Here is a 23,409-nt window from a genome sequence, read left to right on the forward strand (position 1 = left end):
TGATTGCAAAGCGCTTTACAAATAGAAAGCTCCAGGACAATTTTGCAAGGTGACAAGAGCATTCTAAAGCTACAAAGAGCTGCCTGGAGTGATGGAACTAACAGCTGGCGAAGCAAAACCATGCTGCACAGATAACGTCCTTAACCACTTTTTTCGGTAGCTTCTCCCCTTGCCCCCCAAAATTTGCACATGAAAATTATAATCAAATACCAGCTATCTAAAGGCTTCCCAGGTGGCACTAGTGGTAAAGAACATGCCTGCCAAGGCAGGAGACCTAAGAGACGTAGGTGCGAGCCCTGGGTTTGAAAGATCCCCTGGAGGAGGAAATAGCCACCTAGTTCAGTGTTCTTGCCTGGACAATCCCCATGGACAGAGGAGTCTGGCGGGCTACAGTCCATGGGGTCACAAAGAGTCAGACACAACTAAAGCGACTTAGCACACACACATGCACCAGCTATCTAAACAGGTTTATAGTAAACATCACCATATTTGTCAGCCCTTTAGTTCTCCCAGGATTGAGATGCACAACTCCCTGGGAAGTGTAAAGGTGTGGTGGGTCAGTGGAAGTGAGCAGTGTTTCCTCACGGTGGAGACTGCTGAGACAGTGGCCAGCTCACGTTGGCAGCTGCCAGTTTTCAGCTGGCGGTGTGTTATGTCTCACGGGCATACCTTGTTTTTGACACTGTTCTGTCATTTTTAGTCTTGCTTCATGCCAAGGAGGACCTGCCGGAGAGCTCAAAGCAAGCTGAGGGCTGTGCCAGGGCCTCCAGCTTTGCCCCCTGCCTGGGATTCAGAGCCCATTCCACACCTGCCTCCTAGCCCAGCACCTTGGCACACACTGTTCTCTTTGTTGGGAATGTTCCCCTCTCCTCCTGACCTAGTGAACTGTTTCTCTTTGAGGTCTCAGCTCACTTGTTGCTTGCTGAGGGCAGCTTTTCTGCCTTCCCCAACCAGCCCACTGAGCCCTGTTTGTACCCCTGTGCATAGAGTGCTGTGCTCCTCCTCCATGCACTCCTCTGGACCCTTGTGTTTGTCTGTGTGCTTGTGTGATTAATGCCTGTCTGCCCCGTGAAAAGACAAATGTAGCTCTGTCAGGGCAGGGACTTGACTCTGTGCATTATGGTAGCCTGCCTACCTGACTCAGAAAGTGTTTGTGGGAGGGATGGATGAATGAATGAACAACTCACTCTGTAGAGTCACTGTCTTCCTCATGGTCTGCGGCCTGGTTCTCTTTCTTCTCACCCCCTTCCCTCCTTCAGAATGCAGCCCTTCCATCAGAGAGCTGGGAACACCGTGACACCAAGCAGACTGTGGCTGCCTTGACTTTGCATATTGTGTGTGTCACAGGAATAGTCACTGTCAATAGTCAAGGCAGGGGCCATGACTCCAAATCTCCTTTCCAGCCTTTTGATCTTGGTGAGTCTGAATCTGCTGCTGTATTGCCAACGCTCTGGGAAGTGGCACAGACAGAATGATTCACAGCTGTCAACACTCAGATGTGCAGGACTGCCAGCTGACCTTCTGCCTAGTTGCATCTGGCTCAGAACTGGTTGATCATGAGCTTCTTTTTAGTTACAGAGGTTAAGGCTTGCTGGTAATTAACAAAAGGGAGCTGCCTGGCCTTTAAGAGGTGTTTGTAAAGTACATGTAAAGCATTCCTTCATCAAACATCTCCCTGGTTCCTGCTGCATGCCAGAGATGTGCTGGGTGCTCAGAGTACAGTTGTGAATGGGATGTGGTCCCTCACCACGCTCCTCAAGCCCAGCAAAAGAAGCAGAAATGGAAACAGATTAAAATTCACACAGGATGAAGCATTCCAGGGACAGGAACCTAAGAACCATATGCTGTGGGAACATGAGGGGCAGAGCCACGAATTCTGTCTAGCTCAATAGGGAGGGTTCCACAGCCTGGTGCTGAAGAATAGAATTATAGGCTTTTGTCAGACCAGAGGGCAGGGAGGGTATCTTAGGAGGGATGAAGTATGCAGAGGTGCAGGGTCATGGGAAGGCCTGGTGTGTTAAGACAGTGGTGAAAGGTCAGTGTGGTAGGGACATTGCAGACAACGCCCATCATGTGATTTTAAAATACTCTATCTACATAGTGCTCACAATTCCTGTAAATATTTTTGGCACATTACTGTTTTTTTTTTTTTTTTTTTTAATGATGCATCAGTGGTGAGTGTATGTTGGTACTGTTAATGAACTCCTAACCTCCCAAATGTCTGTTTATCTGTCGCTCTGTCATCTCAAATTACCTATAGTAAGAAAACCCTGTTGATTATAGTGAGGTTATTATTAATAATAGCTATGACTTATGCGACACCTACCACGTGCCAGGCACAAGGTCAGTGCTCTGTACCCATTATCTTGAATCTTTATAGCAGCCCTGTGAGTTTGATATCAGCCTTGTTTTGTAGAGTCTTAGCTTGTGACTTCCCTAAAGCCACACAGGCAACAAGGGGCCAAGTCAGGATTCTAAGAGGTTGGTCTCCTTCTGAAGCCTTTGCTTTTGGGTAGACCATGCATGCCCCCCTCTCTAATTTAGTGACATGCCCCCCACCCCAATCATGGCACAGTAGGTCCAATATACTAAGGAGTCTTCTATTTATGAGTGGTAATTAAACAAAGCAAACCTTGTGTTTGAGCTGACACATCCAAATGAGTGTTATCTTTCAAAGAAGTTACTTAGGGAAAAGGTAAATATATACCTGTTGCATTGCTCATACCCCTTGTTACTCATCTGAAATTTTCCTTTGAAGCAAATCATCTAAGAAAATCTATCTCACTGCTTTATAATCATATACAATTGTTTAACCAAAATAGTGCCACCTAGTTTGATCACATTTCCTATTCACCAAACAGCTCTGACTGACTTTTGGCCATTTCCAAAAATCCACTGTCAATGAAGATTTGGCACCATTGAGGGTATTCAAAAGAACAGACTGTGGGTTCTCAAGGCAAGTCCAGGAGGAAAGGTCCAAAGATGACTTGAGCAGTCAAGTGGGATTAATGCCCTGCCTCCCAGGGGGACTGTTTAAATGAGAACAGTCTCACTTGAATGCAGAATTTCTGGTTTCGAAAATATCATTCCCATTACTTGCTAATTACACACACATTTTTCTTGGGTACTAGTTCTTTGAAGAGCAGGATGGTGAGGGGCTCGATAAATGTGCAGATTGTTGGGTACAGAGAGAGATGAGCCATTGGGAACTCTGTTATAGGGGAGAGACAGTGGATTGGAGCCGTTTTAGATAGTTTCCTATGACTTTGGAAGTGAAGCTTCCCAATATTGAGCTTGGGGTTTCCAATTGCGTTGCTAGATCATAGGTCATGCCTGTACAAGGAGACTAGAATTTAAGATGAAATCCCTGAACTCTGGAGATAGGCTCTTTATAACTGACGATTTGTACTTTGTCACCTATTACCTAATAGTGAGTAAAATGATTGCTAAGTGAGCTTGTTACAACTGGTTTCTTTGGCCATACTAGAGGTAAAATTCATCATTTACAGGCACTTTCTTATCCCCTTATCTTAATGAGTGGATATATGAGCAACCTAGTGTGGAGAGAGTGACCCCCACCCCACAACCACAAAGCTGGGAAACAGTTCCCACAGTCCTGGGTTCTATCTAGTCCTCCTCAAAAGTCATTTGCTTTTATTTGGCTTTTGTGTGTTGCCAGTAAATGACTAAATTTTGTAAGGTTCTGCTCAGTGTAAGAGGTGCAGTTCCTTTAAAATGTTGGGAGAGTGTCAGCAGCTTGTCAATTGGAGCCATTCTCTGAAGTTACAGACAGATGCTCACAGGGATGTGTCACCCAGAGCATGTATGTGTGCCTGCTTCAGGTAAAGCCAGCGGCTTTCACTGGAGAAAACTATGAGTTCAGTTGCATTCTTTTGACTTGTAGAAAACAAAATACTAGAACTTTATACTCACAGTGTCATCTCTTTATTTGGTATATTCCCTCTGTCCCTAAATCCTTTTCCCCTCGCTCCAAGGTGGAGAGAGGGGATTTGAGCCTTAAGCAGAGAGCTCCGTGTACATTTCAGAGAGGATGCTAGCTTTGTAGTTTGACTCATGTGACTCTACTTAGTGATCTTGTATTGACATTACAGATTCAGATGAGAGTGTAGTAAATCCATTTTTAGGGTGTAATTGGAAGAGTGAAATTGAGGAAGTGGTGGTTCGATATCAGAATATCCACTGGAACCTCCATTTGCTGATTGGTGGAGAATTGAGCAGTCTGTTTTTATACTTGGATTCTGGTCTGAAAGTTTCTTGAAAAGTAACTCATACTAGTTTAGGCTTTTTTTTATTTTTAATGATTTTTTTTTTTATCGTGGTAAAAGTCACAGGATATAAAACATACTGTTTTAACAGTATTTATCTGTTCAGGTCAGTGGCATTAAGTCTGTTTACATTGTTGTGCAACTGTCACCATCATCCATCTCCTGAATCTTTCACCTTCCAAAGTTTAGACTTTTTTAAAAAAGTAAACTTTCTTATCACTGTGTTACTGCTGTGTCATAATCTCTTCCTGCCAATCAGCTTTGAAATTTCCTATTTAATAGGCAGTCGTATTTTTCACATGGGTTTAAATGTATTGGTATTGTTGAGATACTATTCTTTTTCTTCCCAGTTAAAAACGTGTATAAATTCAACATTTTATAATTTCTGATGGTATTAATTTGTTTTATTTGATTGACTCTGGAGTTGTTTGTTTTTTCAAAGAGCCAGCTATTCATGTTACTTATTGATTTCATTTTGGTTCCACATTTCTACTTCTACTTTTATTATTTCCATATTTTGGCTTCTTTGCTTTTTTCCCTTAAAATTATTGATCTTTCTTATTTTAGGCCTGTGATAGCAGAATGATGACACCTGTCCCCCAAATATGCCCACATCCTAATCCTTGGAACTTCAAAACACATTCCATTACACAGTAAAGGGAAATTAAGGTAACAGCTGGAATTATGGTTGCTAATCAGCTGACCTGAAAATAGGGGAGATTATTCAGGATTTTCTGGCTGGGCCCATTATCCGAGGTCTTAAATGTAGAAGAGGGAGGCAGAAGAGGAAGTCAGAGTGAGTCAGTGTGGGGAAGAGTGCTGGATCTTTGAAACTGGAGCTGGGGGTTACTAGCCAGGTCTGAAACAGCTTCTGTGTGTGCATGTGCTAAGTCGCTTCAGTCATGTCTAACTCTGCAACCCTATGGGCTGTAGCCCATCAGGCTCCTCTGTCCATGGGATTCTCCAGGCAAAACACTAGAGTGGGTTGCCATGCCCTTCTCCAGGGGATCTTCCTGACCCAGGGATCGAACCTGCATCTTTTATGTCTCCCACATTGGCAGGCAGGTTGTTTTCACTAGAGCCACCTGGGAAGCAGCCTCTTGAAGCTGGTAAGACAGGGAAACATTCTCTCATAGAGCCTCCAGGAGGCTCAGAACCCTGGTAACACCTTGATTTTCATCCAGTCAGACCATTTCAGACTTTTGACATTCAAAACTGTAAAGATACTGTTTGTGCTTTTTAAACCACTAAGTTGGTGCTAATTTTGTATGGCTACAATAGAAAACCGATACCACAACACTTCATCCTCTTTAGATTTTTCTAACAACAGTATTTGAAGAAGTTATATTTTGTTATTATTTGTTATTATAAATTATTATTTGTCCTCTTGTAAGGTCACCTTTTTTCCTTGATATTTTTAATTTTTCATGTAATAGACCCAGAGCTCTTAATATCCCTTTGAAAAGTAAAAGTGAAGTCCCTCAGTCGTGTCCGACTCTTTGCAACCCCATGGACTGTAGCTCGCCAGGCTCCTCTGTCCATGCAATTTTCCAGGCAAGAGTGCGGGAGTGGGTTGCCATTTCCTTCTCCAGAGGATCTTCCCGACCCAGGGATCGAACCCGGGTCTCCTGCATTATAGGCAGACGCTTTACCATCTGAGCCACCAGGGAAGTCTAATATCCCTTAAATTATGTCAAAAATTATTAAATACTTTTCCAACATTTTAATTTTCATTATTTCCAATACTCTTTTTTTTTTTTTTTTTTGCCTTACAGCTACTGAATTTATTTATTTTTTTCTAATTTTATTTTATTTTTAAACTTTACATAATTGTATTAGTTTTGCCAAATATCAAAATGAATCTGCCACAGGTATACATGTGTTCCCCATCCCGAACCCTCCTCCCTCCTCCCTCCCCATACCATCCCTCTGGGCCGTCCCAGTGCACCAGCCCCAAGCATCCAGCATTGTGCATCGAACCTGGACTGGCAACTCGTTTCCTACATGATATTTTACATGTTTCATTGCCATTCTCCCAAATCTTCCCACCCTCTCCCTCTCCCACAGAGTCCATAAGACTGTTCTATACATCAGTGTCTCTTTTGCTGTCTCGTACACCAGGTTATTGTTACCATCTTCCTAAATTCCATATATATGCATTAGTATATTAAGTAATAGAACTCTTTTAGGGAAGATAATGTATTTAGCTTACAGGGTTTACTCTCCCCCACCTCATTTATTTTTTTGTTTGTAGTCTGAAACTCCTTTGGAAAATTTTTGCCTCCACGTATTATCTAATTTACCTAAGAACCTTGTGTTTGTCATTGTCCTTGCATTTGTTAATGTTCTAATCCACTTTTTTCTTTTAAAAATCCTTTCTGTTTTCCAGTCCATTGTTTCTGGTACTGATATATGTAGCTGAGGGCTTTGGTTGACAAATTGGTTCTGATTTTCTAGATTGTGTGATATCCCCCTGTGCTATCAGAGAGAAAAAGTTCTCTCACCTGCTAACTTTGTGTTTCTACTAGCTCTTGAATCTCCCTCAAACCCTTTTCTTTTCTGAAGTCTAGGAACATCATTCTTCTCTTGGCATCTTGCACTTGCAGCGCTCTCCCTGGGTGGCGGCTTGTAAAGGCCTCTCTCCTTGTTTCTGAGCATGAATAATCATAACTAACATATATTTAGTGCAGGAGTTATCAAACTGTTTTTCACAGACCCCCTTGGGGCCTTGAGAAACTTGCCAGGGATCTGCGAGGTCAGAACTATTTTCATAATAATATGAAGACAGCTTTCGCTGGGTTGCCATTTCACTCTGGTGAGTAAACTGCTGGCACCTGAGCACAAATCAAGCTGGTGCCAGGAAAAGTGAAAGTGAAAGTTGCTCAGTCGTGTCCAACTCTTTGTGACCCCATGGACTATAGTCCATGGAATTCTCTAGGCAAGAATACTGGAGTGGGTTGCCATTTCCTTCTCCAGGGGATCTTCCCTACCCTGGGATCGAACCCCAGTCTCCTGCATTGCAGGCAGATTCTTCACCATCTGAGCCACCAGGGAAGCCCTTCTGATAAAATAGGTTGTGATAACAACTAATGTGCTTTTTTTGTTGCTATAATATAGTGAAATGTGTCAGCATTTAAAGATCTTCATTACTCAGTGCACTAATATTTTCTGGTTGACCTATATGGAGTTAAAATCATGCAAGGATAAAAGATTCATTCAAAGTGCAAGAGAGACCAGTGTATTTTAATGTAGCAGACTATAAAAAGTTCACTGAAGAAATTCCCTTGTGGTTAGGACTCTGTGTTTCATTGCTAAGGGCACAGGTTCAGATCCTACTTGGGGAACTAAGATCTTGTAAGCCTTGCAGCATGGTCAAGAAAAAAAGTTTATTGATGGTGTTTCAGACTCCACTTCAAGGAACCACCACTTATTGAGTTTTGGTGTCCTACTGAAGAAAAAAATCCACCATTGTCTCAAAGACCAATTAAAATACTCAGTTTTTTTCTGATGACATATCTGTGACATCAGCTCTTCTTCACATGCTTGAACCCAGACAACGTCAACAGAATGAATGCAGACATAAATATTATAATCTAGGTATCTGCTATGAAGCCAAACATTTTATTTTTTCTGATTTTTAAAAAAATTTTATTTGAAGGATAATTGCTTTACAGTATTGCATTGGTTTTTACCAAAGAGAAACATGAATCAGCCATAGGCTTACCCATGTCCACTCCCACTTGAACATCCTTCCCACCTCCCTCCCCATCCCACTGCTCTAGGTTGTTATCCAGCCCTGGTTGGAGTTCCCTGAGTCACACAGCAAATTCCCATTGGCTATCTATTTACATATGATAATATATGTTTCCATGTTACTCTCTCCATACCTCCCACTCTCCTTCCCCAACCCAGGTGTGTCCATAAGTCTGTTCTCAATGTCTGTGTCTCCATAGCTGATCTGCAAATAGGTTCATCAATACCATCTTTCTAGATTCCATATATATGTGTTGCTGCTGCTGCTGCTAAGTCGCTTCAGTCGTGTCCGACTCTGCGCTACCCCATAGACGGCAGCCCACTAGGCTCCCCCCGTCCCTGGGATTCTCCAGGCAAAAACACTGGAGTGGGTTGCCATTTCCTCCTCCAATACATGAAAGTGAAAAGTCAAAGTGAAGTCGCTCAGTCGTGTCCGACTCCTGGCGACCCCATGGACTGCAGCCTACCAGGCTCCTCCGTCCATGGGATTTTCCAGGCAAGAGTACTGGAGTGGGGTGCCATGGTATATGTGTTTCTCTTTCTGACTTACTTCACTCTGTATGATAGGCTCTAGATTCATCCACCTCATTAGGACTGACTCAAATGTGGTCCTTTTTATGGCTGAATAAATATTCCATTCTATATATGTACAACAACTTCTTTATCCTTTCATCTGTTGATGGACGTCTAGGTTGCTTCCATGTCCTAGCTATTGTAACTAGAGCTGCAATGAACATTGGGTTACGCGTGTCTTTTTCAGTTTTGGTTTCCTCAGGGTATATGCCTAGTAGTGGGATTACTGAGTCATGGTGGTTTTATTCCTAGTTTTTTAAGGAATCTCCATACTATTCTCCATAGTGGCTGTATCTATTTGCATTTCCACCAATAGTGCAAGAGGGTTCCCTTTTCTCCACACCCTCTCCAGCATGTATTGTTTGTAGATTTTTTTGATGATGGTCATTCTGACCAGTGTGAGGTAATGTCTCATTGTAGTTTTTACTTGCATTTCTCTAACAATGAGCAATGTGGAGCAGCATTTCATGTGTTTATTAGCCATCTGTATGTCTTCTTTGGAGAAATGTCTGTTTAGGTTTTTTTGCCCATTTTTTTGATTGGGTTTTTTTTTTTTTTTCCTGGTGTTGACTTGTATGAACTACTTATATATTTTAAAATTAATCCTTTGTTAGTTGTTTCATTTGCTATTATTTTTTCCCACTCTGAGGGTTGACTTTTCACCTTGTTTATAGTTTGCTTTGCAAAAGCTTTTAAGTTTAATGAGGTCCCACTTGTTTGTTTTTGTTTTATTTCCATTATTCTAGGAGGTGGGTCATAGAGGATCTTGTTGTGATTTATGTCATAGAGTTTTCTGCCTATGTTTCCTTTAGGAGTTTTATAGTTTCTGGTCTTACATTTAGGTCTTTAATTAATTTTGAGGCTATCTTTGTGGATGGTGTTAGGAAGGGTTATAATTTCATTCTTTTACATGTAGCTGTCCAATTTTACCAGCACCACTTATTGAAGAGACTATCTTTGCTCCATTGTATATTCCTGCCTTCTTTGTCAAAACTAAGGTACCCATAGATGTGTGGGTTTATCTCTGAGCTATCTATCTTATTCCCTTGGTCTTCTTGTTCAGTTGCTCAATCATAGCTGACTCTTTGCCACCCCGTAGACTGCAACATGCCAGGCTTCCCTGTCCTTCACCATCTCCCTGAGCTTGCTCAAATTCATGTCCATTGAGTCAGTGATGCCATCCAACTATCTCGTCCTGTCATTGCCTTCTTCTCCTGCCTTCAATCTTTCCCAGCATCAGGGTCTTTTCCAATGAGTCAGCTCTTTGCATCAGGTGGTCAAAGTATTGGAGCTTCAGAATCAGTACTTCCAAGAATATTCAGGATTGATTTCCTTTGGATTGACTGGTTTGATCTCTTTGCAGTCTCAACAGTCTTCTCCAACACCACAGTTCAAAAGCATCAATTCTTCAACACTCATCCTTCTTTATGGTCCAACTCTAACATCCATACATAACTACTGGAAAAACCATAGATTTGACTATATGGATCATTGTCGGCAAAGTAATGTCTCTGCTTTTTAATATGCTGTCTAGGTTTGTCATAGCTTTTCTTCCAAGGCGCAAGTGTCTTTTAATTTCATGGCTGCAGTCACCATCTGCAGTGATTCTGGAGCCCAAGAAAATAGTCTGTCACTGTTTCCATTGTTTCCCCATCTATTTGCCATGAAGTAATGGGACTGGATGCCATAATCTTAGTTTTTTAAATGTTGAATTTTAAGCCAACTTTTTCACTCTCCTCTTTCACTTCATCAAGAGGCTCTTTAGTTCTTCTTCATTTTCTGCCATAAGGGTGGTGTCATCTGCATATCTCAGGTTATTGATATTTCTCCCGGCAATCTTGATTCCAGCTTGTGCTTCACCCAGCCCGGCATTTCTCACAATGTACTCTGCATATAAGTTAAATAAGCAGGGTGACAGTATACATCCTTGACACACTCCTTTCCCAATTTGGAACCAGTCCATTTTTCCATGTTTGGATGTAACTGTTGTTTCTTGACCTGCATACAGGTTTCTCAGGAGGCAAGTAAGGTGGTCTGGTATTCCCATCTGTTTGAGAATTTTCCACAGTTTGTTGTGATCCACACAAAGGCTTTAGTTTAGTCAATGAAGCAGATGGGTTTTTTTTGGAATTCTTTTGCTTTTTCTATGAGCCAATGGATGTTGGCAAGTTGATCTCTGCTTCCTCTGCCTTTTCTAAATCCAGCTTGTATGTCTAGAAGTTCTCAGTTCACATACTGTTGAAGCCTAGGTTGGAGAATTTTGAGCATTACCTTGTGAGCATGTTAGATGAGTGCAATTGTGTAGTAGTTTGAACATTCTTTGGCATTGCCTTTCTTTGGGATTGGAATGAAACTGACTTTTTTGCACTCCTGTGGCCACTGCTGAGTTTTCCAAATTTGCTGACATATTGAGTGCAGCACTTTCACAGCATCATCTTTTAGGATTTGAAATAGCTCAGCTGGAATTCCATCACCTGCACTAGCTTTGTTAGTAGTGATGCTTCTCTAAGGCCCACTTGACTGTTGAAAGTTCTTGCATTTAATGTTGTCCCAGAGAACTCTGAGGCTATCCTCAATTCTTTTCATTCTTTTTCCATTATTGTGTTCTTCAGCAGTTATTTCCATCATTCTATGTTCTAGCTCACTTATCCATTCTTCTGCTTCCATTAATGTATTGGTTCCGTCCAGAGTATTTTTAATTTCAATAATTGAGTTATTCATCACTGTTTGCTTAATCTTTATTTCTTCTGTGTCCTTGGCAATTGTTTATTCGTGTTGATCACTTCTTGCATTTTCTCCATTCTATTTTCAAGGTTTTGAAATATCTTTGCTATCATTATTCTGAATTCTTTTTCAGGTAGTTTGCCTATTTACTCTTTGTTTAGTTAGTCTTGTCTGTTTCTAGTTTGTTCCTTCGTTTGCACCATACTTCTCCGCCTTTTCTTTTTTCTTTTTTTTAATGTATTGTGTTTGAGATCTCCTTTTCTCAGATTTTGAGGTTGAATTCCTCCTTCCTCTTGGTTTCTGTCCTTGGTGGGTAAGGTTGATTCAGTGGTTTGTGTAGGCTTCTGTTGGGTGTGACTTGTGCTTGTGCTCTGGTGGGAGAAGGTAAGTTTTTTTTTTCCTCTGGTGGTCAGGGCTGTATGAGGTGCTAATCCTGTTTGCTGGTGATCGGGTTTGTGTTTTTGTCTTTGTTGTTTGGATGAGTCGTCCTGTATTGCGTTCTGCCAGTAGTTGGGTACTGCCAGGTCTTGTATACAGGTGGAGGCCTTTGTGGGAGTTCTCACTAATTAATACTCCCTGGGTTAGAAATTTTCTGGTAGTCTAGAGTCTTGTCAGTGCTCACACTCCAAAAGCTCAGGGCCTGATCTCTGGCCAGTGAACAGAGATTCCACAGGTGGTTTGTTATGGCATTAAAGGGGATTAAAACAAGAAACAAAATGCAAACCCCAGACAATTGGCAAATACAAAATCAGACAAATACTAACAAAAATAATGGAATATATATACACACACATATACAGATATAAACAAAACCAAAACAGTCCAAAAAAAACAAAAGAAAGAAAGAAAGAAAGTAGAAGAGATTGACCTGGTGAGCAAAGGAAAGTAAAAATGATATCCAACAGGTGAAAACAAAACTAATTAGAGCATAAGCTGGAAAACAAAGCCAAAGCAATATGCCAACTGGGGAATAAAGCAATGAAAGCAAAACAGACTGATAAACATGGTGAGAAAAAGAAAAGAAAGAAAGAATAGAAAAGCGAAGTTAGAGGTAGATAAAGGAGATTTGTATATATTAAAGAATAAATATGACAGGAAAAGAATTAGAAAAGCAACAAAAGAATATATGTAGAAAAATAATAAATTTTAAAAAATTAAAAAAGAAAAAAACCCTCAAAATCGTAAGAGACCATCATAGATGCAGATGTATTTAAAGGAAATAAAAGGTGTGATTAGCAAAAATATTCTCAAAAGTGTAAATAGATTTAATAGTACTATTAAAATCAACAACTACAGCAACAGAGGGGAAAAAAAGGAAAAAAGAAAAAATCCAGAAGCAACTACAGAACAAGTAAAAATATAAGAATAATGTTTTTCTTTGATCTCAGTTGTCAGTGTCTTTTACCTCACTGTGAGTCACCGTCCACCCCAGGATGCCCTCCAGTACTGGGCTGGTCTCTTCACCTGTTGCAGGGGAAGCTCAGACTCTAATCTGGTCCTACTCCTGTGTGTTCTTGACTCTCATGTCCACATCTGCCTGTGCTAGTGTGTTTCTTTTGAGGGACTTCTCATTATGCTTTTATATATTCCATAGACACACAGTCAAGTCAGGCATTTTAAAACATTGCAAAACTCTACACTCTTGAAAAAGATTTCATTAAAATTATGTTGTTTATGTTAATATGTTTATTATTTTTAATTTTATGAAGTAATATTTTGAATAATGTTTTAAAATCTGATATAGTAAATAGCAATAGCAAACATATAACCTATATAAACAAAGCTCTTTAGAGTCCTCAGTCACTTTTAAGAGTGTAAAAGATTCTTGATACAAAAAATTTTGAGAACCATCAGTTTAATGCTTTACACAAAGCACTTTTCATATTAATTATATTATATTCACAGCCACCTTATGAGGTACATATTACCCTGGTTTTGTAGCAGAGAATGCTATGAAAGTATTAGTAATATTCTAAGAAAAGGCTGTATAGACACTCTAGTTAGAAACCTGTCCAAATTTGATTGTCCTCCCACTGTTGTTTATACTCTTGGAGGTTAGCTTCTGAGCTAAATTTTGTGGGTCCTTGTTGTTGTTATTCAGTCGCTTAGTCATGTCTGACTCTTTGCCACCTCATGGACTGCAGCATGCCAGGCTTCCCTGTCCTTCAGTATCTCCCAGAGCTTACTCAAAGTCATGTCCATTGAGTCGGTGTTGCCATCCAACCATCTCATCCTCTGTTGTCCCCTTCTTCTCCTGCCTTCAATCGTTCCCAGCATCAGGGTCTTTTCCAAGGAGTCCGTTCTTCACATCATGTGCCCAAAGTATTGGAGCTTCAGCTTCAGTATCAATCCTTACAAGGAGTATTCAGGGTTGATTTCCTTTACGATTGACTGGTTTGATCTCCTTGCAGTCCAAGGGACTCTCAAGAGTCTTCTCAAACACCACAGTTCAAAAGTATGAATTCTTCAGTGTTCAGCCTTCTTTATGGTCCAACTGTCACATCCATACATGACTACTTAAAAAACCATAGCTTTGATTATATAGACCTTTATCAATAATGTCTCTGCTGTTTAATACACTTTTGAGGTTGGTCATAGCTTTCTTTCAAGGAGCAAGCATCTTTTAATTTCATATCTGTAGTCACTGTCTATAGTGATTTTGCCATGAAGTGATGGGACCAGATGCTATGATACTAGTTTTTTGAATGTTGAGTTTTAAGCCAGCTTTTTCACTCTCCTTTTTCACCTTCATCAAGAGGCTCTTTTGCTCCTCTTTGCTTTCTGCCATTGGGGTGGTGTCATCTGCATATCTGAGGTTATTGATATTTCTCCTGGCAATCTTGAATACACCTTGTGCTTCAACCAGACCGGCATTTCCCATGATGTACTCGGCATATAAGTTAAATAACCAGGGTGACAGTATACAGCCTTGACATACTCCTTTCCCTATTTGGAACCAGTCCATTGATCCATGTCCAGATCTAACTGTTGCTTCTTGACCTGCATACGGGTTTCTCAGGAGGCAGGTAGGGTGGTTTGGTATTCCCATCTCTTTAAGAATTTTCCACAGTTTGTCATGATCCACACAGTCAAAGGCTTTATCATAGTCAATGGAGCAGAAGTAGATGTTTTTCTGGAATTCTCTTGCTTTTTCTATGATCCAACGAATATTACCAATTTGATCTCTGGTTCCTCTGCCTTTTCTAAATCCAGCTTGTACGTCTGGAAGATCTCAGTTCACATACTGTCAAAGCCAAGGCTGGAGGATTTTGAGCATGACCTTGCTAGCGTGTGAAATGAGTGCAACTGTGTGGCATTTTGAATATTCTTTGGCATTCCATATTTTGCGATTGGAATGAAAACTGACCTTTTCCAGTCCTGTGACCACTGCTGAGTTTTCCAAATTTGCTGGCATATTGAGTGCAGCACTTTCACAGCATCATCTTTTGGGATTTGAAATAGCTCAGATTGAATTCCATCACCTCCACTAGCTTTGTTCATAGTGAGGTTTCCTAAGGCCCTCTTGACTTTGCAGTCCAGGATGTCTGACTCTAGGTGAGTGATCACACCATTGTGGTTATCCGGGTCATTAAGATCTTTTTTGTATAGTTCTTCTGTGTATTCTTGCCACCTCTTCTTAATCTCTTCTGCTTCTGTTAGACCCATACTGTTTCTGTCCTTTGTTGTACCCATCTTTGCATGAAATGTTTCCTTGGTATCTCTAATTTTCTTGAAGAGCTCTCTAGTCTTTCCCATTCTATTATTTTCCTCTAGTTGTGGGTCATATCATCTTGAAATCTCCCCCTTTTTTCCAATTGAAATTTCTTATGTTGTTTCTCATAATACAAGAGTAGTGCATGTATGTATCAGTCAGTTCAGTTCAGTCGCTCAGTCGTGTCCAACTCTGTGTGACCCCATGGACTGTAGCACACCAGGCTTCCCTGTCCATCACCAACTCCTAGAGCCTACTCAAACTCGTGTCCATTGCATTGGTGATCCTGTGCAACTATCTCATCCTCTGTCGTCCTCTTCTCCTCCTGCCCCCAATATCTCCCAGCATCAGGGTCTTTTCCAATGAGTCGACTCTTCGCATGAGGTGGCCAAAGTACTGGAGTTTCAGCTTTAGCGTCATTCCTTCCAAAGAACACCCAGGACTGATCTCCTTTAGAATGGACTAGTTGGATCTCCTTGCAGTCCAAGGGACTCTCAAGAGTCTTCTCCAACACCACAGTTCAAAAGCATCAATTCTTCGGCGCTCAACCTTCTTCACAGTTCAACTCTCACATCCATACGTGATCACAGGAAAAACCATAGCCTTGACTAGACGAACCTTTGTTGGTAATGTCTCTGCTTTTGAATATGCTATCTAGGTTGGTCATAACTTTCCTTCCAAGGAGTAAGCATCTTTTAATTTCATGGCTGCAGTCACCATCTGCAGTGATTTTGGAGCCCAGAAAAATAAAGTCTGACAGTGTTTCCACTATTTCCCCATCTATTTCCCATGAAGTGATGGGACCAGATGCCATGATCTTTGTTTTCTGAATGTTGAGCTTTAAGCCAACTTTTTCACTCTCCACTTTTCACTTTCATCAAGAGGCTTTTGAGTTCCTCTTCACTTTCTGCCATAAGGGTGGTGTCATCTGCATATCTGAGGTTATTGATATTTCTCCTGGCAATCTTGATTCCAGTTTGTGTTTCTTCCAGTCCAGCGTTTCTCATGATGTACCCTGCATATAAGTTAAATAAACAGGGTGCCGATATACAGCCTTGACGAACTCCTTTTCCTGTTTGGAACCACTCTCTTGTTCCATGTCCAGTTCTAACTGTTGCTTTCTGACTTGCATACAAATTTCTCAAGAGGCAGATCAGGTGGTCTGGTATTCCCATCTCTTTCAGAATTTTCCATAGTTTGTTATGATCCACATGGTCAAAGGCTTTGGCATAGTCAATAATGCAGAAATAGATGTGTTTATGGAACTCTCTTGCTTTTTTGATGATCCAGTGGATGTTGGCAATTTGATCTCTGGTTCCTCTGCCTTTTCTAAAACAAGCTTGAACATAAGGAAGTTCACGGTTCACGTATTGCTGAAGCCTTGCTTGGAGAATTTTGAGCATTACTTTCCTAGCATGTGAGATGAGTGCAATTGTGCGGTAGTTTGAGCATTCTTTGGCATTACCTTTCTTTGGGATTGGAATGAAAACTGACCTTTTTAATTCCTGTGGCCACTTCTGAGTTTTCCAAATTTGCTGGCATATTGAGTGCAGCACTTTTACAGCATCATCTTTTAGGATTTGAAAGAGCTCAACTAGAATTCCATCACCTCCACTACTTTGTTTATAGTGATGCTTCCTGAGGCCCACTTGACTTCCCATTCCAGGATGTCTGGCCCTAGGTGACTGATCACACCATCATGATTATCTTAGTCATGAAGATCTTTTTTGTACAGTTCTTCTGTGTATTCTTGCCACCTCTTCTTAATATCTTCTGCTTCTGTTAGGTCCATACCATTTCTGTCCTTTATGGAGCCCATCTTTGCATGAAATATTTCCTTGGCGTCTCTAATTTTCTTGAAGAGATCTCTAGTCTTTCCCATTCTGTTGGTTTCCTCTATTTCTTTGCATTGATCGCTGAGGAAGGCTTTCTTATCTCTCCTTGCTATTCTTTGGAACTGCATTCAGATGCTTATATCTTTCCTTTTTTCCTTTGCTTTTCACTTTTCTTCTTTTCACAGCTATTCATAAGGCCTCCTCAGACAGCCATTTTGCTTATTTGCATTTCTTTTCCATGGGGATGGTCTTGATCCCTGTCTCCTGTACAATGTCACGAACCTCTCTCCATAGTTCATCAGGCACTCTATCTATCAGATCTAGTCTCTTAAATCAATTTCTCGCTTCCAATGTATAATCATAAGGGATTTGATTTAGGTCATACCTGAATGGTCTAGTGCTTTTCCCTACTTTATTCAATTTAAGTCTGAATTTGGCAGTAAGGAGTTCATGATCTGAGCCACAGTCAGCTCCTGGTCTTGTTTTTGCTGACTGTATAGAGCTTCTCCATCTTTGGCTGCAAAGAGTATAATCAGTCTGATTTTGGTGCTGACCATCTGGTGATGTCCATGTGCAGAGTCTCCTCTTGTGTTGTTGGAAGAGGGTGTTTGCTATGACCAGTGCGTTCTCTTGGCAAAACTCAATTAGCCTTTGCCTTGCTTCATTCCGTATTCCAAGGCCAAATTTGCCTATTACTCCAGGTGTTTCTTGACTTCCTACTTTTGCATTTCAGTCCCCTATAATGAAAAGGACATCTTTTTTGGGTGTTAGTTCTAAAAGGTCTTGTAGGTCTTCATAGAACCGTTCATCTTCAGCTTCTTCAGCGTTTCTGGTTGGGGCATAGACTTGGATTGCTGTGGTATTAAATGGTTTGCCTTGGAAACGAACAGAGATCATTCTGTTGTTTTTGAGATTGTATCCAAGTACTGCATTTTGGACTCTTTTGTTGACCATGATGGCTACTCCATTTCTTCTGAGGGATTCCTGCCCGCAGTAGTAGATACAATGGTCATCTGAGTTAAATTCAGCCATTCTAGTCCATTTTAGTTCGCTGATTCCTAGAATGTTGACGTTCACTCTTGCCATCTTCTGTTTGACCACTTCCAATTTGCCTTAATTCATGGACCTGCCATTCCAGGTTCCTATGCAATATTGGTCTTTACAGCATCGGACCTTGCTTCTATCACCAGTCACATCCACAACTGTGTATTGTTTTTGCTTTGGCTCCATCCCTTCATTCTTTTGGAGTTATTTCTCCACTGATCTCCAGTAGCATATTGGGCACCTACCGACCGGGGGAGTTCCTCTTTCTGTATCCTATCATTTTGCCTTTTCATACTGTTCATGGGGTTCTCAAGGCAAGAAAACTGAAGTGGTTTGCCATTCCCTTCTCCAGTGAACCACATTCTGTCAGACCTCTCCACCATGACCCGCCCATCTTGGGTGGCCCCACAGGGCATGGCTTAGTTTCATTGAGTTAGACAAGGCTGTGGTCCACGTGATTAGATTGACTAGTTTTCTGTGATTATGGTTTCAGTGTGTCTTCCCTCTGATGCCCTCTTGCAACACCTACCATCTTACCTGGGTTTCTCTTACCTTGGACGAGGGGTATCTCCTCACCGCCACCCCTCCTGACCTTGAATGTGGAGTAGCTCCTCTGGGCCCTCCTGCGCCTGCGCAGCTGCCACTCCTTGGAAATGGGATAGCTCCTCCCAGCCGCCGCCCCTGGCCTCAGGCGTGGGGTAGCTGCTCTGGGCTATGCTTCTGCGAGGTCTGTTCTGTATTAGCATGCATTTATCTTGATGCTTTTCCAAGAGTGTTGAATAATTAGTGTGAAGTGAGTATTGAATAGTACTCCATTAGAAGAACTTTGGAGTCAAATAGTTCTTCATTTGAATCTCAGCCCTGTGAGCTACTATCTGCTTGGACAAGTTAAATTTAACATCTAAGCCTTCATTTCCAATCTGTACAATGGGAATAGTGAAAATGCCTCCTTCACAGCGTTGCTGTGAGGCTTAAGTGAGATTGCCTGACTTTTCATAAATAGGCATTGATGTGTAGATAGATCAATATTATTGTAGCTAGGCCAACATTAATGAAGTGTATTTTGCATGCAGTAAGTTTTATCATTTTTAGTGCTCAATCCTATGAGTTTTAATAAACCCATTCATTTGTGTAAGCATCACCTAAAGACAGAAATATAGAAAAGTTCCATTACTGCAGAAACTTCCCTTGTGTTCTTTTGTAGTCACCCTTTCCCCCAGCACAGCCGCAGGTAAATACACGGATCTATTTTCTGTCGCTATACTTTTGCTTTTTCTACAATGTCAAATAAATGGAGTCATACAGTGTGTTGTGTTTTCAGTCTGAGTTATTTTACTTAGCATAGTGCATTTGAGGTTATCCGTGTTGTTTGTTTGTTCCTTTTTACTGATTAGTAGTATTCCATTTGAATAGACATATCACAGGTGGTTTAGCCATTCACCAGTTTTTGGACATTTGGATTGTTTCCAGTGGCTATGATAAATAAAGGTGCTTTGAGCAGTTGAATACGAGTCTTTTTGTGGACATATATTTTCCTTTTTCTTAAGTAAATACCTAGGTATGGGATTGCTGGGCTGTAGAGTAACTGTATACTTAACTTTATGAGAAACTACCAAAGTGTTTTCTAAAGTGCCTGCACTGTTTTGCACTCCTGCTAGCAATATATGAGGGTTCCATTTGCTCCATGTCCTTAGCAACAGTTGTCATATGCTGTGAGGTTGAGTCTAGGTTCATTATTCCTATCTATCCAGTTGTTTCAACACCATTTATGGAAGCCCGGTTCTTTCTCTACTGAATTGCCTTGGCATCTTTGACCATGTATGTATGGGTATGTTTTTGGACTCTATTCTATTCTCTGTGTCTCTCCTGATGCTAATACTGCATTTTCTTGATTACTGTAGCTCTATAGTTAAGTCATGAAAGCATGCAGTATAAGCACATAGTATAGTTTCTCCAACTTTGTTCTCTCTCATAATTGTTCTGCCCCTTTGAAGTCTTTTGCATTTTCATATAATTTTTAGAATTAGTATGTTAATTTCTCCAGAAGAGGCTGCTTGGATTTTCATTGGGATTGCATTGAATCTTTTTTTTTCCCTGTATATTTATAGCAGCTTTAATCATAATTGCCAAAACTTGGAAGCAACCAAGATGTCCCTTGATGGGTGTATGTATAAATAAACTGGTGCATCCAATGGAATATTGTTTAGCACTAAAAAGAAATGAGCTATCAAGCCTTGAAAAGACATGGTGGAACCTTAAATGCATACAGGCATACCTTGTTTTATTGTGCTTTGCTTTATTGCCCTTTTCAGATATTGCATGTATTCTTTTCTTGCAGTTTTATTGAAACATAGGTGACATACAGCACTGTGTAAGTTTAGGGTGTACGGCATAATCATTTGACTTACATACCTCATGAAATTATTACCACAGTAAGTTTAGTGAACATTAATCATCTCATATACAAAAATAAAAGAAAAAAAATATTTTTCGTTGTGATGAGAACTCTCAGGGTTTACTCTCAACAACTTTCATATATAACATACCACAGTGTTAATTACATTTATCATGTTGTAAAATTCCTCTCTAATACTTATAAAGGAATTTTCTATGTTTTGACTACCTTCATCCAACTCCCCCTTGCCCCACCCTAACCTCCAGTAACCACGCATCTAACATCTTTTTCTATAGGTTTGTTTGTTTTTGAGATATAATTCACCCACAACACTACGTTATTAAATAGTTCCTGTTGTACAACATAGTGATTTGGTATTTCTATACATTTTTAAATGGTCACCACAGTGTCTAGTTACCATCTGTCACTATTTAAAGATACTATATTACTTTTGTTTAGCACTAAAAGGGGACTGTATTCCCCACACTGTATATTTCATACCCATAGCTTCTTTATTTTGTGGCTGGAGGTTCTAATCCTGAATCTCCCTTACCTAGTTCTCTCCTCCCCTCCTCCCACCACCTCTGGCAACCACCTGTTTATTCTCTGTACCCATTACTCTGTTTCTGTTTTGTTTATTTCTTTTTCTAGAGTCTACATATAAATGCAGTCATATTTGTCTTTCTCTAACTTATTTTACTAGTATAATGCCCTGTAGGTTCATCCAAGTTGTCACGAATGACAAGATTTCATTATTTTTTGTGGCTGAGTAATGTTCCATTACACACACATACACACACACACTCCCCACATGTTCTTTAAACAGTCATCTCTTCATGGCACTTAGGTTGCCACTTAGGTATATTTTAGCTATTGTAAATAAGGTTGCAGTAAACATAGGGCTACATATATCTTTTCGAATTAGTGTTTTTTTCTTCAGATAAATCCCCAGGAGTCGAATTGCTGGAGCACATGATAGTTCTATTTTTAAGTTTTTAAGGAACCTCCATACCATTTTTCATAGTGGCTGCATCAGTTTACATTCTTGCCAACATTGCATATTAATTCCTTTTTCTCTACATCCTCACCAACACTTGTTATCTGTTGTCCTTTTGACAATAGTCTTTCTGACAGATGTCAGATATTATCAAACTAGACTACTTCCTAATACCATATACAGAAATGAACTCAATTTGGATTAACAACTTAAATATAAGACCCAAAACCATAAAACTCCTCAGAGAAAACATAGGCAGTATGCTCTTTGATGTCAGTCTTAGCAATATTTTTTTAATATGTCTCCTCAGGCAGAAGAAACAAAATCATAAATAGCAAATGGGACTACTTGCATTGACTCTTCAGAATAATGTGATGAGTATGGTAGGCTAAATAATGTCCCTCAAAGATATCTACTTACTAATCCATGGAACCTGTGTATATTACCTTCTCTGGCAAAAAGGTGAATATTACCTTATATGGCAAAAGATATGATTAAATTACAGATCTTGAGATGGGAGAATATCCTGGTTTATCCAGGTGGGCTCTAAATACATTCATGGGTTGCCATATAAGAAGGAGGCAGAGGAGATACTATAAAGAGAAGACAATGTGATTGAAGCAGAGAAAGAGATTTGAAGATGCTGCCCTTCTGATATTAATAATGGAGGAAGGAGCTCAAAGGAGTACAGGGAATGCAGCTCTAGAAACTTGAAAAGGCAAGGAATGGATTCTCTCCTAGTCTCTGGAGGGAACATGGCTCTGCTGACTCCTTAGTTTTAACCTAGTGAACCCCATTTTGGACCTTTAGCCTGCAGAACTATAAGAGAATAAATGTGTGTTGTTTTAAACCATCATGTTCATGGCAATTTGTTATAGCAACCATAGGAAATCGAATAGAGGATGTAAATTTTAATAGTATTGAATTTTTTAATCTGTAAAAATGGTGGATTTCTCCATTTGTTTAGATCTTTAATTTTAAGACTTCTCAGGTAGCGCTAGTGGTAAAGAACTCTCCTGCCAGTGCAGGAGATGTGAAAGACACGTGAGGGTTCAATCCCTGGGTGGGGAAGATCCCCTGGAGAAGGAAATGGCAACCCACTCCAGTATTCTTGCCTGGGAAATCCCATGGACAGAGGAGCCTGGCAGGCTGCAGTCCATGGGGTCACAAAGAGTCAGATATGACTGAAGCAACTTAGCAAAGCTACAAAATTTTTTTGGCAATGTTTGTTAGATTTCAGAATCTTTAAGTCTTGCAGATATTTTGTTAAATTTGTCTCTAGGTATTTCATACTTTGATACTGTTGTAAATGGTAGTTTTTTCATAAACTTCTGATTTTAAATATTATTGTTTATAGGAAAGTTGCAGTAAATTATAGTTTTTTTAAAAAAATCTGTGTCCATTTTCTCATTGCTAGCATATAGAAATGCAGTAAATGTTTTCATTTATTTACCTTGTATCCTGCAACTTTACAAAATTCACTAATTAGGTTTAGTAGCTTTTTTGGTCAAGTACTTAGGATTTTCTACATAGACAGTCACATTGTCTGCAAATATTAGATTTACTCCTTCCTTTCCAAACCTGTATCCTTTTTATTTCTTTTCTTGTATTATATTTGTGGCTAGGGCTTCTAGTACAATGTTGAATAGTTGTATTGAAGTGGACAAACTTCTTGTTTACCATCTTTGTGGAAAGCATTTAGTCTTTCACCATTAAGCATTTTTAACTATTTTTTTTCTAGACATGAAAGTTGTTCAGGCATGTCCAACTCTTTGCAACCAATGGACTATACAGTCCACGGAATTCTCCAGGTCAGAATACTGGAGTGGGTAGCTGTTCCCTTCTCCAGGGGATCTTACCAACCCAGGGATCAAACCCAGGTCTTCTGCATTGCAGGCAGATTCTGTACCAGCTGAGCCACCAGGGAAGTCCAAGTCCAAAGGCCCAGAGCCCTTGGCAGCAGACACTGAAGGCGACTGTCAGGTTTTTTCTAGATACCCCTCTATTCTTAATTTGCTTAGAGATTTTTATCTTGAATGAGTAGTGAGTTATATCTAATGTTTCTCCTGAAACTATTGAAATAATCATAT

At 40.2% G+C, this 23,409-nt stretch overlaps 1 protein-coding gene and 1 non-coding gene across 6 annotated transcripts in view; one reads left to right on the plus strand and one right to left on the minus strand.

Moving 5' to 3' along the window:
* Window positions 1-23,409, plus strand: part of TMEM185A (transmembrane protein 185A) — a 41,850-nt gene that overhangs the window by 2,092 nt on the left and 16,349 nt on the right. The gene's annotated exons all lie outside the window — the stretch shown is intronic.
* Window positions 5,885-5,956, minus strand: TRNAY-AUA (transfer RNA tyrosine (anticodon AUA)). The gene has a single exon. It is a non-coding gene; the product is annotated as a tRNA-Tyr (tRNA).

This window comes from Bos grunniens, chromosome X, assembly GCF_055505025.1.
Source record: "Bos grunniens cultivar Pamir isolate PY7600 chromosome X, Bosgru_T2T1.0, whole genome shotgun sequence".
In the NCBI taxonomy this organism is placed as follows: Eukaryota; Metazoa; Chordata; class Mammalia; order Artiodactyla; family Bovidae; genus Bos; species Bos grunniens.